The sequence below is a fragment of the Misgurnus anguillicaudatus genome, chromosome 2, assembly GCF_027580225.2.
Source record: "Misgurnus anguillicaudatus chromosome 2, ASM2758022v2, whole genome shotgun sequence".
NCBI classification, from domain to species: Eukaryota; Metazoa; Chordata; class Actinopteri; order Cypriniformes; family Cobitidae; genus Misgurnus; species Misgurnus anguillicaudatus.
The window spans coordinates 42,296,892-42,312,967 of NC_073338.2; the positions used below are offsets into that span (position 1 = coordinate 42,296,892).

At 37.6% G+C, this 16,076-nt stretch overlaps 1 pseudogene; it reads right to left on the reverse strand.

Annotated features, from left to right (window-relative positions):
* Nucleotides 1-2,849: 2,849 nt before the first annotated feature.
* LOC129442946 (E3 ubiquitin/ISG15 ligase TRIM25-like) lies at nucleotides 2,850-12,625 on the reverse strand (annotated as a pseudogene).
* Between the last annotated feature and the right edge of the window lie 3,451 nt (nucleotides 12,626-16,076).

Genomic DNA, 16,076 nt, shown 5'->3' on the forward strand with positions numbered 1-16,076 from the left:
GGCTTTAGCTAAGCCTTGTCCGAGAAACTGAGGTTTTCAGTGCCAATGTTAAAGGGTTTGGGTCAAAGGGGACAAAAACTGGATGTTTAAACTACACTTAAAATTGCTCTGGATAAAATAATCTTCATGTAAATGTCTGTAAGACTGAAAGCCCTCAGAGAAGAGACCAAAAATTACTGTGAAGAGTGTAGCTGTGTTACTTCTGTATCAGAATATATGTGAGGGTTTTAATATATCTGTATGATCTTAACCACAGCTGGATGTCTGAGCTGTATGATCAAATTATTTTCTTTTTTCTTCCAGGGATGAAAAAGGCCATATAGATCTGAAATAACCTAGTGAGTAAATGATTTAAGAATGTTTATTTTAGATACATCTTAAACATGAATTAAACCTCATTAAAGCATGTATGTGCTTGTTATTGATTAAATATTATATAGATTTTCTGTCACTGAGTTTTAGGAGACATGTTGCAAATAAAAACCAAACAGAAAAGTCATAAAAACACTGTTGTGCAAACAGGTGCCAGTGAGAAAATAAATATATCCACAATGTGACATTATCATAGAGACACAAACTAAGTTTCAGATTCGGATGCTGTAATATTGCAGTGAGACACTATAAAGCTCAATGTCATCTCAATCTGTATTGCGTACTGATCTACATTTTTTGTTTATCAAGCTGTTACATTCACCTACATCTGAGGATAAATCAAGAATCAAACAATAAAGACAAGAATAAATGAGAGACTTTATTGAGTAAAACTACAGAATGATACACAGAGTCACAAGTTAGAGAGAGAGAATGAGTGAGATATATATATATATAAAACATGGAATAATGTAGTGCACTTAATAAGTTGTGTTCGCTTATATACTGAAGAGAAATTAGCATTTTTTTTCTCAGGCTCTTATGTGTAGGTTCATTCACTTTAATGCCAATGAAAAGTTTATTAGTCAGTAATTGAAATGCATTATTTTCACAAATGTCACTTTAGTCATTTTTTTTGATATTTAACCAATTTGAGTGTCTTTTTACTGCCAAATCCTCTACTGTACATGCAAAAATCTTCCTTTATAAAAAGCCTTCAGTCACTCTTCAATTTCTTTTCTGAATAAAGGTAAAAGTCAATATCCTAATATCCCTTACGAAAAAGAAGTACTTCAAGTTCATTTTATATATACTTAAGTAATGTTGGAGTATAGTTTTAAGTATACTTTATGTAAGGGTACTAACATCTATGTTCTAGTAGTATACTTGTAAGTGTACTACTTGAATACCACTTGTGACTTAGGCTGCGTCCAAATAACCACTTGCGGTCTTGGCCAGTTGAAAGTGTGTGCATGCGACAGGAAGTAAGTGTGCAAGACTGTCCCATGTCTTAAAACTGGCAAAGTGCAGTGCCCTTAATGCACACTAAACCCACACTTTCTCGAATACCGCTTCGAAGGGGTATTAAAAGGCTAAGCGTATCCCGTCATGCATCACGTTCAGGATGTAAATCATGAGACTTTTGCCTAAATCTTGCGAGATGTTGCGGAAACTTTTAATTGTAAGTAAATAAATGGATTTTACATATTTTGGTAGTAAAACGGAAAGTGTTCCAAATTTAATTGGTGCAAACATTGTTATGTATTTTGTAAAACATCTGTAACTGCTTTTATAACATTAAAACAACATTAATGGTGTCATTTATTCAGAGAATACTACATAAACAATAACCTTTAATAAAGTATACATGCACAAAATTAAGTTTTTTTTACAGGTGCAAGACTTCTGCATCTGAAAGTTTCAGATAAGTGTAGATAATATTATTTTCATTTATTTATTCATTTGTTTATGTGTTCAGTTTATTTAAAGAAAACCTTAAATATATATATTTTAAGTAGCCTAAATAAAAAATGAAGACGTTTTGGTGCAAATTGCTGTCACTACCTGGATTGACATGTTAACACTTGCTAAGTGTGTCCCATCGGGTGAATAATTTTTACATGCACGCTTGGGATCTTCACGCCCACTAGAACACTTGGGCAAAATATAGGAAATACGTCATGTAAATATTCAAGCGGTCAAGTGCAAAGACCGCAAGTGTGGTTATTTGGACGCAGCACAAATTGGCCCGCTTTTTAGTATATAAAAGTAAACTTCTAAGTGTACTATAAGTGTAAGAGTAGTCAACTTTAAGTGCACAAGTACGTTCTTTATTTGTACTGCAAGTGAACTCATAGTTATACTAGTAGTTTTATACTTCAAGTGTATATGCAAATGTTTTGTTAGTGTACTCCAAGTAAACTATAGGTTATTTGTGTGCTGCAGGTACATGTAAAGAAGTATACTCATAGCACACATAAATAAATGTATTTTTCGTAAGGGATATTCAGTAAACCTCCTTTAACCGGGCAAAAAACTCTTGCACCTTGACCTTTGTGCATTCATTTCTTCTTCCGTGAACATAGAGGACTTTGTGAAAAAATTGTTGTGGCATTTAATGGATTCTGCCAACAAAGCAGTATTTCCGAATAGCCTGAAGCTGGGATTAAGCAGATTTGAAGTGAAAGTATTTGATGAACGTATAATATGTGCAGAGAGCATTCGGTTATCATTATCTGATTTTTGGCAGAAATGGCGTTTAGCAGCGTTTATATCTGAGCTCTTTAAAGGCTACTTTTGCACAGTAAATGTAGACGATGGGCCAAAGTTAAGATTTATTTATTTGATATAAGACATGTGTTTCACTTGTTTGACAGAAGTTTAGTATTAATAATTTATGTAGTTTTAACAAACATACCATTACTTGTGTGCATCTTGAGGTTATAAAAATTTGACTGATATATTTTAAGGTGTTTTCAGTTCAGACATCTATTTAGTCAGATCACACAGTTTCACTGATCCAGAAACATAAAACCCAGGATAGAGAGGTTGAGTGAATGTGGTGTTGACTCTGTGGATGAGGGTCATTGTGTCAGAGATGCTGTAGAAGGACAGAGATCCTGCACTGTGATCCACATACACTCCTATTCTAGAAGATCTGGACACTACTGGGAGTTCAGTTTTAATGTAATTGTGCCAGAATGAACAACTGGAGTGAGAGCAGCACAAACTCCAGGACTGATCATTACGTCCAAACCCACACTTCTTATCCTTTCCCTTCCTCTTGATGTTCTTATATGACACTGATATATCCACTTCACCACTCCACTCCACCTCCCAGTAACAGCGTCCCCACACACCCTCTTTACACAACACCTGATTACAACCATCAAATCTGTCTGGATGGTAAGGATACGGCTGGAGTGTGTAAGTGTAAGTAATAACTCTGTTCCCCTCAGACAGACGGAGAGAATTATACGATGTGTTTTCTTCTGCAGTGATCGGACGATAATCTGATGGAAAAAAATCATATTATCTGTATGTATATCAGGAAATATACAGATATTAAAATAAAAAGTCTCTTTTTTAAGGTTTATAAGGACAGACATTTTGCGAAGAATATTTCATAGATTACAGTTCATCCTTTAGTTAGAGGAAGAATCTGTTCTAATTGTTATAAACATCATAATCTTGTGTGTGTAATGTGTTTGTGAATTATCCTCAAAATCATTTTATTTTGTAAAAGATCATAAAAAGATTGAGTCCAGGTCATTAATGTAAGTGTTATCAGCTAAATTGGGTCATCAGGTAAATGCCCAGGGGATTTTATGGTTAAAGGATGTTTAGGTTAATTCTATTTAATAGGTAATGATAAGGTTATTAGTCAGTAATTGAAATGCCTTATTTTCACAAATGTCACTTTAGTCATTTTTTTGGTATTCGACCAATTTGACTGCCAAAACCCTCTTACCTCAACTTAGACAAAATAATACATACCCATTTTTTTCAATGTTTGCAATCAATCCCTGTACAGTGCGCCATGAATGTGCTAGCACTCAGTCCAGCCCCACCCACTCCCCAGGATCCAAACAGGGATGAATCCAGAAGCCACAAAACACTTTCATGTTTTCCCTATTTAAAGACTGTTACATGAGTAGTTACACAAGTATGGTGGCACAAAATAAATGTTTTTTTTATAGCGGATAAAAATGAGAACTATGTTGTATGGCGGAAGAGCACTTAGTTTGAAACAATTCGACCTCAGCGCAGTAACATTATCACTCCTGACTACTCCCCCTCTCGCTCAAACTTCCGTCAATATTACTGCACGCCGAGGTCGAATTGCTGCAAACTAAGTGCTCTTCCGCCATACAATATAGTTCTTATTTTTTTCTGCTTAAAAAATCACCACGTTTTATTTTGTGCCACCATATTTTTGCGCCACAGTCTCTAAATAGGGAAAACATGGAAGTGTTTGGTGGCTTCTAAATTCATCCCTGTTTGGATGCTAAGGCATGAATGGGGCTAGGCTAAATGCTAACACATTCATGACGCGGTGTACAAAGATTAAGTGCATGCATTGAAAAAAAGATGGGTATGTCAGGGCTCCAGCCTAACTTTTTTTACTAGGAGCACAGTGGCCCCCAACTGAAAATGTTAGGGGCGCAACCAGAAAATTTAGGGGCACATATATCGTAAATCAACATGCTAACCAAATATTCACATTTCTACTAAGTAATACACTGTATTACTAATAATACTTTGATGATAGATGCAGAATTAAATTCAGTGTCACATCACAAAAAAGGTCAAATTTACTGGTCGCACATGTGCAAATTTTGGTGGCAGTCTGGAGCCCTGTATGTATTAATTTGTCCAAGTTGGGGTAAGAACATAGTAAAGTATTGAAAAACGGCTGTGTTTTTCTTTAAGGTAGGCGTAGCAGAACGTACAGGTCATAATAATCATTTCATTTCAAGTGGTATTTTTAATTCTATAAAATGTTTAATTTATAAAATACCGGTTTATAAGGAAAATGCAATAGCTAAGCGTGGTAGATAAAATGGGCCACTTTACAATGTGACTTTAAATGCGTTTTTGTTACAGCTCATGTTGATAATAATATTTTAAAAACAACAAAAAACTTACTAACAAAAAAGAAAAGAAAAATCCATATACTGTATGCCACATTAACTATTTATAGCTTTGTCTTGGCTATGGTATAGCTTGTGTTCTTATTGATAATTTAATGATGCTGTGCCTTATTTTGACATTATTAATATAGAAGTGCTTTCAGTGTTGTTCACGTTTTATATTTTCATCAGCATATAAAGGTGATATATTAAGTAAGTAGCATTAAGTGTTTGTTATTTGTAAAGACTCACATTGTAGGAACTGCTCCTTGGTCTTGGGTTCAGGGGTGGGAATGATTTCAATAACCTTTACTGTGGAAACCAAAAATATACATCTTCATTGTAATTAACATTTATAGATAAACTATATTATATACTACACTGAGATGGTGATATTCTTTGTATTTCTGCAAATATAATATTGTAATTGTATGATGTTTGCCTTATTTGTGAGAATTTTTTTTGCCTTACCTCTATCGGATATCAGTTCTCTCTCTTCTCTGCACAAATCCTCCAGTTTATCCCTCAGATGAGAAACAGATTTCACTACATCATCATAACGGAAGAGAGAACTGACAGTGATGTTGAGTGAATCTATAGATCCAAGAGAAGCAGAGAGAGACTGAAAATTCTGCAGAAACACAAAGACAAACAACACAAACAATTAATACTAAATATAACCACAGTAAATATGCTCTTCTGTATATGCTCTTTATAAACACCACTGTTGTGTTTATCAGATCTCTGTTACCTGGATGAAATTGATGTGATCATCTGTGTGAGAAATCTGCTCCAGCTCAGCGTCCCTTCTCGTTAGATCATCAATCTCCTGCTCCAGTCGCTTCATGAGTCCTTCAGCTTCACTCACTGCAGTCTTTTCCTGATCTCTGATCAGCTGTGTCACCTCAGATCGTCTTTTCTCAATGGATCGGATCAGTTGAGTAAAGATCCTCTCAGTGTCGTCCACTGCTGTCTGTGCAGAGCGCTGTTAGGACACACAGAGAGAGGAGCATTAGAATCAGCAGCATTCACTCAGCTCTTACTGGTACATCACACAGTCTGTTACACACAGTGAACTTCAGTCAAAGTCATCCAGCACTGAACTCCTCACTGACTGATTGGATGAGAGTCATAACTGAGTCTGAAACAGATCTGAAACAGCAGACAGCAGTTGTTCTTCTGATCAAAACTCACCTTATGAGTCTCCACAGCATCTCTCAGCTCCTGAAGCTTCTTCTGGCTCTCCTGGATTATCTCCTGGTATTTTCTCTGTGTCTCCTTCAGTTGTTTCTGTTGGATGTGGAAGCAGTGATGAACAGTGAATAAGATATAAACTGAATTTTTGGCTTCATGTTACAATTCATGTAATACTTCAAAAATGAAACACAGCACTCAGTGCTTTCAGCTCTTACCTGTTTCTCCATCCTCTCGTCTTTAGCTGATATAGTTTTGTGAAATTTATGCTTGCCCACCATACACCGTAGACATATACATTGCTGATCAGTTTTACAGTAAAACTCTAACAGCTTTTCTAATGTTGTGGGCAGATCATCTCCTGAAGTCTTCCAGTGGCATCTATCAGGTTGTGCTTCTTGCCTTTGAAGAATTTCTTATGTTGTTCAAGATGATTTTGACAGTAAGAGTTCAGACACAACATACAGGACTTGACAGCTTTGTGTTTTCTCTCAGTACAGACGTCACACTCCACATCTCCAGGTTCAGCATAACAGTGATCAGGACGAGCAGCTTGTAGTTTAGTCATCTTCAGTTTCTCCACCACTTCAGCCAGCATGGTGTTTTTACCTAAAACAGGTCTTGTAGTGAAGGTCTGTCTGCACTGAGGGCAGTCTCTCTTCTTATCATCCTGATCCCAGCAGTCTGTAATACAGCTCATACAGTAACTGTGTCCACAGTTAATAGTCACAGGATCCTTCAGTAGATCCAGACAGATTGAACAGATGAACTGATCCTGAGCCAAATAAACATTCGCTTCTGCCATTTTAATGTATGTGCACACAAATACAAAGACAAAACGTATAACGGTCCAGTTTAGTTTCAGTTTTATATTTCGCGTCTTTTGCGCGCGCAAATACGTTATTTTGAATGTAGACAGCGAGTTGAAAATACTTTTCAGAATTCCCGTAATTGGAGGAAAGCGGCGCGGTGTTCTTCTTCTTCTTGTAGTGTTTATTTGGCGGTAAAGCGGTGCGGAAATGTGAACCGCCCCTAAACTCAGCAACATCCTGGCTTAGTTCAGTAAAGTGTGCAAATAAGAATGTCAGTCATGTAGTAGTCCACTAGATGTCAGACCCGAACTCTTTTTTTTTTTTTACAATAATTGTAATACTACATTAGGTGGATGGGACGTGATGTGAGAATTTTTGGGTAAGAATAAATGTATTCTTAGTTTGGTAAATCGCTATGGATGGTCAGTCATATGTGTAGTTTAAAACATGTAGGTGTCTATGTGAATAATATATCAGTGTTGATGTTATCACATTTAAACATGCTGGATAAAAGCAACATTAAATTGTAACGTACACTGTTTACTTTCTTCAGAAAAACAGTTCTGGAGAGTTTTCGCAATGGACACGTGGCAAATTTCATTTTTAAAATGAAAGTGATAGTGTTAAAGTGCACCTATTTCATTTCTAAAAAACAACGTTATATTGTGTATAATAAAATGTGTCTGCGTGGTTTATGGTTAAAAAACACATTATTTTCCGCATACCGTTGTAGCTCCAGATTTCACTCTCTTTCTGAAACGCACAAGTCCGAAGTGGGAGGAATTACGATAATGTCTGTCTTGTCTACATCACCAATCCCAGAAAGTAAACTGTTTGTTGTAGTCCAAGAAAAGAGATTTTACATTGGAGACAATAACTCGCGTCATCCTTTTCATTGGGGTGTTTAGATTTTGCATATCGTTACCTTGTACTAATATACACACTTACACACCAAAGGAAATGTAAAATGTGAATTGGACCATAGGTACCCTTTAACTCACCCTGTGTCCAAACTTCATACCTTCCCAAATGTAGTGTGAAAATTGAAGCAGATTTTTCTGTCACAGATGATTTTCCTTGTGTTTATGCACTTAAAGGTCATCTGTTACTATATAGCCTACTGTCTCCTCTGGACTAATGACTTACACGTGTAATTGCAAATGTGGTGATTTTAATATTGTTTACATGTTGTTTGTGTTTGGAGAGCAGGGATTGTTGCAACATGGCTTATTTCTCCAATCAGGAATGAGCTAGACTACTGTATGCTTAGTTAGCCCCTTCTCTTTTCGGGATGAAAGCAGCCGAGACCATTTCTAAATCGTTTATGAGCCCCATTCACTTCCATAGTATTCTTTTTCCTACTATGCCCACACTTCAGCCCCTTAGTACAAATTAAACATTGTTTAAATGCCACAGACGACCTGAGTATTTTTGCTGACCATGTCCATGATCCCTTTATGACTACAGTGTATCCATCTTCTGATGTCAAAAAACTCATTTCATCTCAAACAAGTTTCTTGAACGGGATAATAAGTTCACTTTTCTTTAATTATCTCCACAGTCACCAGATCTCAATCTAATAGAAGCACCTTTAGGATGTGGTGGAATGGAAGATTCACATTTTGGATGTGCAGCCGACAAATCTGCGGCAGCTGCGTGATGCTATCATGTTCAAAACCTCAGAGGAATGTTTCCAACACTTTGTTGGATCTATGCCATGAAGTATTAAGGCAGTTCTGAAGGCAAAAGGGGTCCAACCTGCTACTAGCAAGTGTGCCTAATAAAGTGTCCGGTAAGTGATCTACACTGTAAATATGGTGGGATGTTTCAACCCATGGTTGGTTTAAATATGGACATTTTCTTGGTTAATTTAACCTTGCAGTTGGGTTAAAGCAACCCAGCGTTTTAGTGCACATCAGGGAGACTTTAGTTTCATGTTTATGTGTACATTTAGTTTTCGGGGGCAAAAGAGAGATAGAGAGTAATGAAAGCATACAGAGATAGTGCTTATAACTACTGCTTTATTTTTTTAAAGTGTTATCAAACGTTCAAAACAATTCAGAGACTAAACAAAAACTTGTGATAATGTATAACACACACATCAGCCTAATAGTTGAAATAATAGGAACTCAGTTTGGAGTTAGGCATGTTAATCAAAAGAGGTTTTCAATAGTCTCTGCTGTTCCAAGATGCTTTCTCGAAGAAGCTTTCTCATGGGGGAGGTGGGCAACCTGAGAGAATCAAACACAAACACACTTATCAATAGGTTTAAGCAAATATACATGCATAATTGCACACATGCATATTTCAGATCTCAGGTTTTTGGTACCTCTTCTCCAGAATTCTTCTGTATTCTTCAGTGGCCTGTGCATTGCCTCCTGTGACGCTGCCTTAACATTACCATCAGGTAACCCTGATAACACAGATCAGATTTTAAATGCTGGTATAAGCTACAAAAAATTAATTAATTAAAGCTAATCATTATATGCATTTTTTTACGCGTTTGCATGAACATGTAATTCATAGGGTGATATAATAAAGCATATTTGGCATGCTGTCCGTGGGGAGGGCTCCGAGCTCGGAATTTTAGCCCTAACCCAGAGTAACTGGGAAAGATGTACTTGCTAAGAGTGAGGCGATGGGGTGGAGGAGGGATGTTGCAAAAAATTGTCACGAGACAGAGGTAAGGGACGGCTATATAGAGAGACCTCTTCACGCTAAATGGTTGGATCACATAACCATGCTCCTCCCGAACTTGGTTAAATAAAATTAATTTAATGGTTTGTTCTGTAGTCACATGACATGAATAAAACTTAAGATCACGAAGGCAATCCAGCAAGCAATTTTGGGTTTAAAAGATGTCTTATATTCAAAACACAGCCTTGACGTCTAGGCTACAACAAGGCAAAATTAAGGCTTTCATGCACAGGCTACATATGGAACATGTCAAAGAAATAAAAACCAAACACCAATCACTGTTGATTTTGCTTAAATGATGGAATATCATAGATCCTGCAATTTATTTTTTGCAAAAAATGACATGTAACCAAATTCATGGTTATTTTGGCAACTCATAACTGGACAAATCAGGACTGTAGTTAACCTAGACCAGTGTTCCCCAAATCTTACCCTGCAGGGCCGGAGCACTACAGATTTTGTAGTGATCATGAAGACCTTGATTAGCTTGCTCAGGTGTGTTTGATCAAGGTTGGAGCTAAACTATGGTCCTGTCCCAAATGGTTCACTCCGGACTTGTGGTCCTCCTCAGAGTCCACACTTTGATGACATCACGTAGTCCAGACTTTAGTGACCATTAATGCGAGTCCACATGGGTGCAACGGAGTCGTATTTTGGGACAGACTCGAGCGTCACACCGGAAATAGGTAGAGAAGTTGCCCGTCAGTGTGAGCTCCTCCCTTCCGTCGTCTGATTGGTCTGATTGCTCGGATTGCTCTTTCGCAAGGACTTCTGGGTTGGTAAAGTGCGCGAAGCCTGCTGCAATGTGGGCTTCGCTGAAGACCGCATCAAGGGGGCAAAGGAGGCGCTGATGAGCACACTTCAAAGCATAAAAAGGACAGATGGGACACCCTACGGACTCGTGGACTAAGCGAGCACGCGCAATTTAAGGCCACGAGACCGAAAGTCCACATGAAGTGCGCCATTTGGGACAGAGCCTATGCAGTGCTCCAGCCCTCCAGGGTAAGAAGATTTAGGGAACCCTGACCTAGACAGTGAAATGACAGCTGCGTGCTGGGAAAGATTGTGAGGCCAAGAACAAATAAATAAATGTAACGTAAGTTGTACTGGTTCATTTAAACATACAATGCTTAAGGAGAACATGTGAGAAATTAAGTTTACAGTATATAGTGCAAACGCACAATTGAAGTTGTAAATAGGTAGGTGCTTTACCTCTGTCAGATATCTTTTTTATCTGATATCTGCAAATATTTTCCAGTTTCTCTCTTAGATGAGACACAGATTTTCTTACTTCATCATAAGAGAGGAGAGAACTGACAGTGGTGCTGACTGAGTCTGTAGAGCCAGGAGGAACAGAACAAGACCGGAAACTCTACACAAACACAAACAACACAAACATTTCATGAAAAATCTTTGTAAATCTTTTCTCTTTCTGAAGATCACTGTCGTTTTTTAGATTTCTGTTACCTGGACATAACCACAGTAAAATATGCTCTTTTCTCTATAAACACCACTGTTGTGTTCATCAGATCTCTGTTACCTGGAGGAAATGGATGTGATCATCTGTGTGTGAAAGCTGCTCCAGCTCAGCGTCTCTCTTCATCAGATCATCAATCTCCTGCTCCAGTCGCTTCAAGAGTCCTTCAGCTTCACTCACTGCAGTCTTTTCCTGATCTCTGATCAGCTGTGTCACCTCAGATCGTCTTTTCTCAATGGATTGGATCAGTTGAGTAAAGATCCTCTCAGTGTCGTCCACTGCTGTCTGTGCAGAGCGCTGTTAGGACACACAGAGAGAGGAGCATTAGAATCAGCAGCATTCACTCAGCTCTTACTGGTACATCACACAGTCTGTTACACACAGTGAACTTCAGTCAAAGTCATCCAGCACTGAACTCCTCACTGACTGATTGGATGAGAGTCTTAACTGAGTCTGAAACAGATCTGAAACAGCAGACAGCAGTTGTTCTTCTGATCAAAACTCACCTTATGAGTCTCCACAACATCTCTCAGCTCTTGAAGCTTCTTCTGACTCTTCTGGATTCTCTGATGGTATTTTCTCTGCGCCACCTTCAGTTGTTTCTGTTGGATGTGGGAATAGTGACAAACAAGATAAACTGTACAGTACATGTAACTATAGTGTGATCATGAAGTAATATTGCAGAGCAGAATTGATCACATTAACAAATCACTTTCAGCTCTCACCTGTTTCTCAGTCCTCTCTGCTGCAGTTGATACAGTCTTATGTTCATTGTGTTCATCCACCATACACAGATAACATATACAGAGCTGATCAGTTTTACAGTAAATCTCAAGCATTTTGTCATGTTGTGGGCAGATCATCTCCTGTAGTCGTCCAGTGGCATCTATCAGGTTGTGCTTCTTGCCTTTGAATAAATTCTCATGTTGTTCAAGATGATTTTGACAGTAAGAGTTCAGACACACCAGACAGGACTTGACAGCTTTGTGTTTTCTCTCAGTACAGACGTCACACTCCACATCTCCAGGTTCAGCATAACAGTGATCAGGACGAGCAGCTTGTAGTTTAGTCTTCTTCAGTATCTCCACCACTTCCGCCAGCATGGTGTTTTTACCTAAAACAGGTCTTGGTGTGAAGGTCTGTCTGCACTGAGGACAGCTGTAGTCTCTCTTCTGATCATCTTGATCCCAGCAGTCTGTAATACAGCTCATACAGTAACTGTGTCCACAGTTAATGGTCACAGGATCTTTCAGTAGATCCAGACAGATTGAACAGCTGAATTGATCCTGAGAAACACTCGCTTCTGCCATTTTAGAAAAGAAGAAACATACAAAAACCTGAGAGTGGTTTAGTTTCAGTTTCCCTGAAGTTAAGACCCTCCTGGTTGTGTCACGTGTTACATGAATCCCGGTTATATAATAAACAAGTCCACTAGATGTCAGTCTCATACAGAAACTCACAGAGACGGTCTCCAGAGAGCAAGTGATCATGTTTGCACATCTGCTTTAATCAGATTTAAAGGGGACATATCATGAAAATCTGACTTTATCCATGTTAACTATTCTCTGCAAGCATGTGAAAAATTAGGTCATTATACCCCCCCTGTGATGTCAGAAGGGGATCTTATTACAATAATACCACCTTTTAATCTGCACTATCCAACCATGGCACTGCCATTTAGTGCAAGAGAAAGAGAGAGAGAGAGAGAGAGAGAGAGAGAGAAAAATTGACAGCACAACTGAGTTTCAATTTAAACAAGCCACCATCATATGGCGATCAGTGTTTGCATTTCATCAGCTCATTTGCATTTTAAAGGACACACCCATAACGGCACATTTTTGCTCGCACCTACAAAGTGGAAATTTTAACATGTTGTAATAAATTATTTGTGGGGTATTTTGAGTTAAAACTTCACATAGGCCTATGTACTCTGAGGACACACAATATTTATTTTACATCTTAAAAAAGTCTTGTGAAATGTCCCCTTTAAGAACCATCAGATTTTTTTAGAGTTTTGAAACAGTTATGACGTAATGAAAATTTGTTTGCTAAATCACATGACCTTGCCAGTTTGAAACAGCTCCGAACCACTGATTCGTAAATATTTCGAGGCTTCATGGAGTGTCTCGAAATCGTCCCATCACTAGTTTCAAAGGGGACACACAAACCGATAAAAAAACTGGGTCTTGTTTCGAGGGTTTTCACCGGAATGAAGATTTTTAAAATATTTTTTAAAGTGAATTTTGAGTAAAAAAAACTATGAACCCAGAATATTTAGCTATTAAACAAAATTAGTATGTGTTCTCTCAAATATGAGTTTCAAGTATGAGTTTCTCAAATTTTGGCAAGTTGTAATTCTTCACTGTTTTGAAGCCCTCTGAAAGCACACAATAGTGGCGTCTGTAGGTCAAACGTGTAAATACATACTTCCTAAAAACAGTCCTTGTATTAAAACTCATTTTTCTCATTTCACCGTAAGAACAGTACATACAGGGTGGAGTGTTGTACAGGACATCATATTAAACAGTTTGTAAGCATGTAAAGCTGCAGTGATCCAGCAGAGGGCGCCCACAAACACTGTGGAATTTTCCATGTTTGCGTTTGTGTGTGTGGCCGTTTCTCAATCTGAAGGCTGCAGACTCCGGAGGTCGCATTTGCAGGCTGCATAATTCATAAAGACTGTCTTATTTGAGAATATTAACAATTATAAAGTTGACTATTATTCATAGTTAATCGTAAATTGTTGCAATGTGCGAATGTAGCTAAGTTAACTTAAATAAATCAGGCTTGATGACGTATGCAGCCTGCATATGCGACCTCCGGAGGCTGCAAGCCTTCCAATTGAGAAACGGCCTGTGTGTGCGCGTGTGCCAAACGATACCGCACATTCAAGAGCCTGAACCGCGCTTGTCACACAAGATTCAGGTATTCCTCAGCAATGTCTGCATTATACTGATTGCGTTATACAGTACCACCCAGAAAAAGCTTATACAAACTGAAAGAGGTTTATAGTAGTTAAGAGAGCGCGCAAGTGTCTGTAAAAACACGTCAGCATCTTTCATTAAAGGGGACATATCATGAAAATCTGACTTTATATTTTTTTCCAGGTGCTTAAATTGTCTATCGAAGTGTTTTTATCAACCTAGAAAATGTGAAACAGAACAACCCAGTAACCCAGCAAACAAAGAACGTTAGTTTTTGGTTATATTTTGGCGGTTGTTTGGAAACCAAATAATAACGTTCTGGAAATGTTTTTCTTGGGTATTTTTGCAACCATAAAATAACGTTTCCATAACGTTGCAGGGTGGTTATTTTTAAATAAACTAAAAATAACTTATACATAACTTAATATTCTCTAATGGTTATTTTGGAAACCATAAAATAACGTTCCCTTATACCACAGGTCTGTCGAATGCTTTATTCTGATTGGCTGAGAAATGTTCCATGGGTGTTGATTATTTTTCTGTAAACTGCACACCTAACCTTTTAAATGTCTTAAAAATAGCCACCAGAGCCATGTTTGTGGTAACAGTGGTATAAGAGGAATAATTGTCTCCGGTCATTTGAATTACTTGAAAATAATGCACACCCATGGTGTAAACATGGTCCAAATGTTTCTTAGTGGTCCAAAACACATTGCTCCAGCTGAAACTTGTGCTCAATGCAGAAAAAAACAAATGTATGGTTTTCACGGGCCCCCGGAGTAGACCACTGAATATACCCTCAGTGGTTACTCTTGACGGACGTGAAATACAGATTGTCTCAACCTATAAGTATCTTGGTATTGTGATTGATGATTGCCTAGCCTCATGTTCACTGTTTAGTGAGAAAGTTGAGCCTAAAATTGGGTTTTTATTTTCAAAACAAACTGTGCTTTTCTTTTAATGCAAAAAAAAAAACGGCTAGTGGCATCCACTTTTTTATCTGTGTTGGACTATGGGGACATATTATATATGCATTCATCTGTTCAATGCCTTCATATGATTGACACAGCCTATCATGCATCGTTGAGATTTATTACTAATTGTAAAGCTTGCACCCACCACTGTGAGCTGTACTCTCATGTAGGGTGGCCAGATTTGGCCACACGGAGGCTTTGTCATTGGTACACATTCATATACAAGGCTATTCTTGGTATGCTCCCATCCTACTTGTGTTCACTTCTTATGAAAAAAAGTGCTGGTCATTATTCTCTCCGCTCTCAGGCTGTAGTCCTGTTTTCTGTTCCACACGTAAGGACTGAGTTGGGTAAAAAGGCTTTTGTTTACTCTGCTCCTTTTACATGGAATTTGTTGCAGAATAATTTAAAACTCAGTAAATTGATTCTGTTGAGTGCTTTTAAAATAAGAATGAGGTGTCTTGAGTTGAACTTCCTCACATGTCAATGTTTTTAATTGGGAATTCCTTGTAAGTGCATAATTGACACTCAAATTTTTTTTATTTATTTATCTGTTTTTTGTGTCCTTGTATGTATGTAATGTTGTGATGTAATTTAGCTGCCTATCTTGGCCAGGTCTCCCTTGAAAAAGAGATTTTTAATCTCAATGGGTTTTTTCCTGGTTAAATAAAGGATAATAAAATAAAACAAAATAAAACATCACCACATTGGGTGTACATTATTTTTGAATAATTCAACAGCCCGTCGTCAATTATTTCTTACATACCGTTGCAGGGTGGTTATTTTTTTTAAATACATAAAAACAATTTTTACAGAACGTTCTCTAATGGTTATTTTTTGGTTATTTTTGGAACCATAAAATAACATTCCCATAACGTTGCAGGGTGGTTATTTTTAAGTAACCTAAAATTAATGTTATTCTAACATTAGGGGAACGTTAAAGGTGCTCTAAGCGAATTCACGCATTTTAGTCCAAAACATTTTTTTGTTTCATA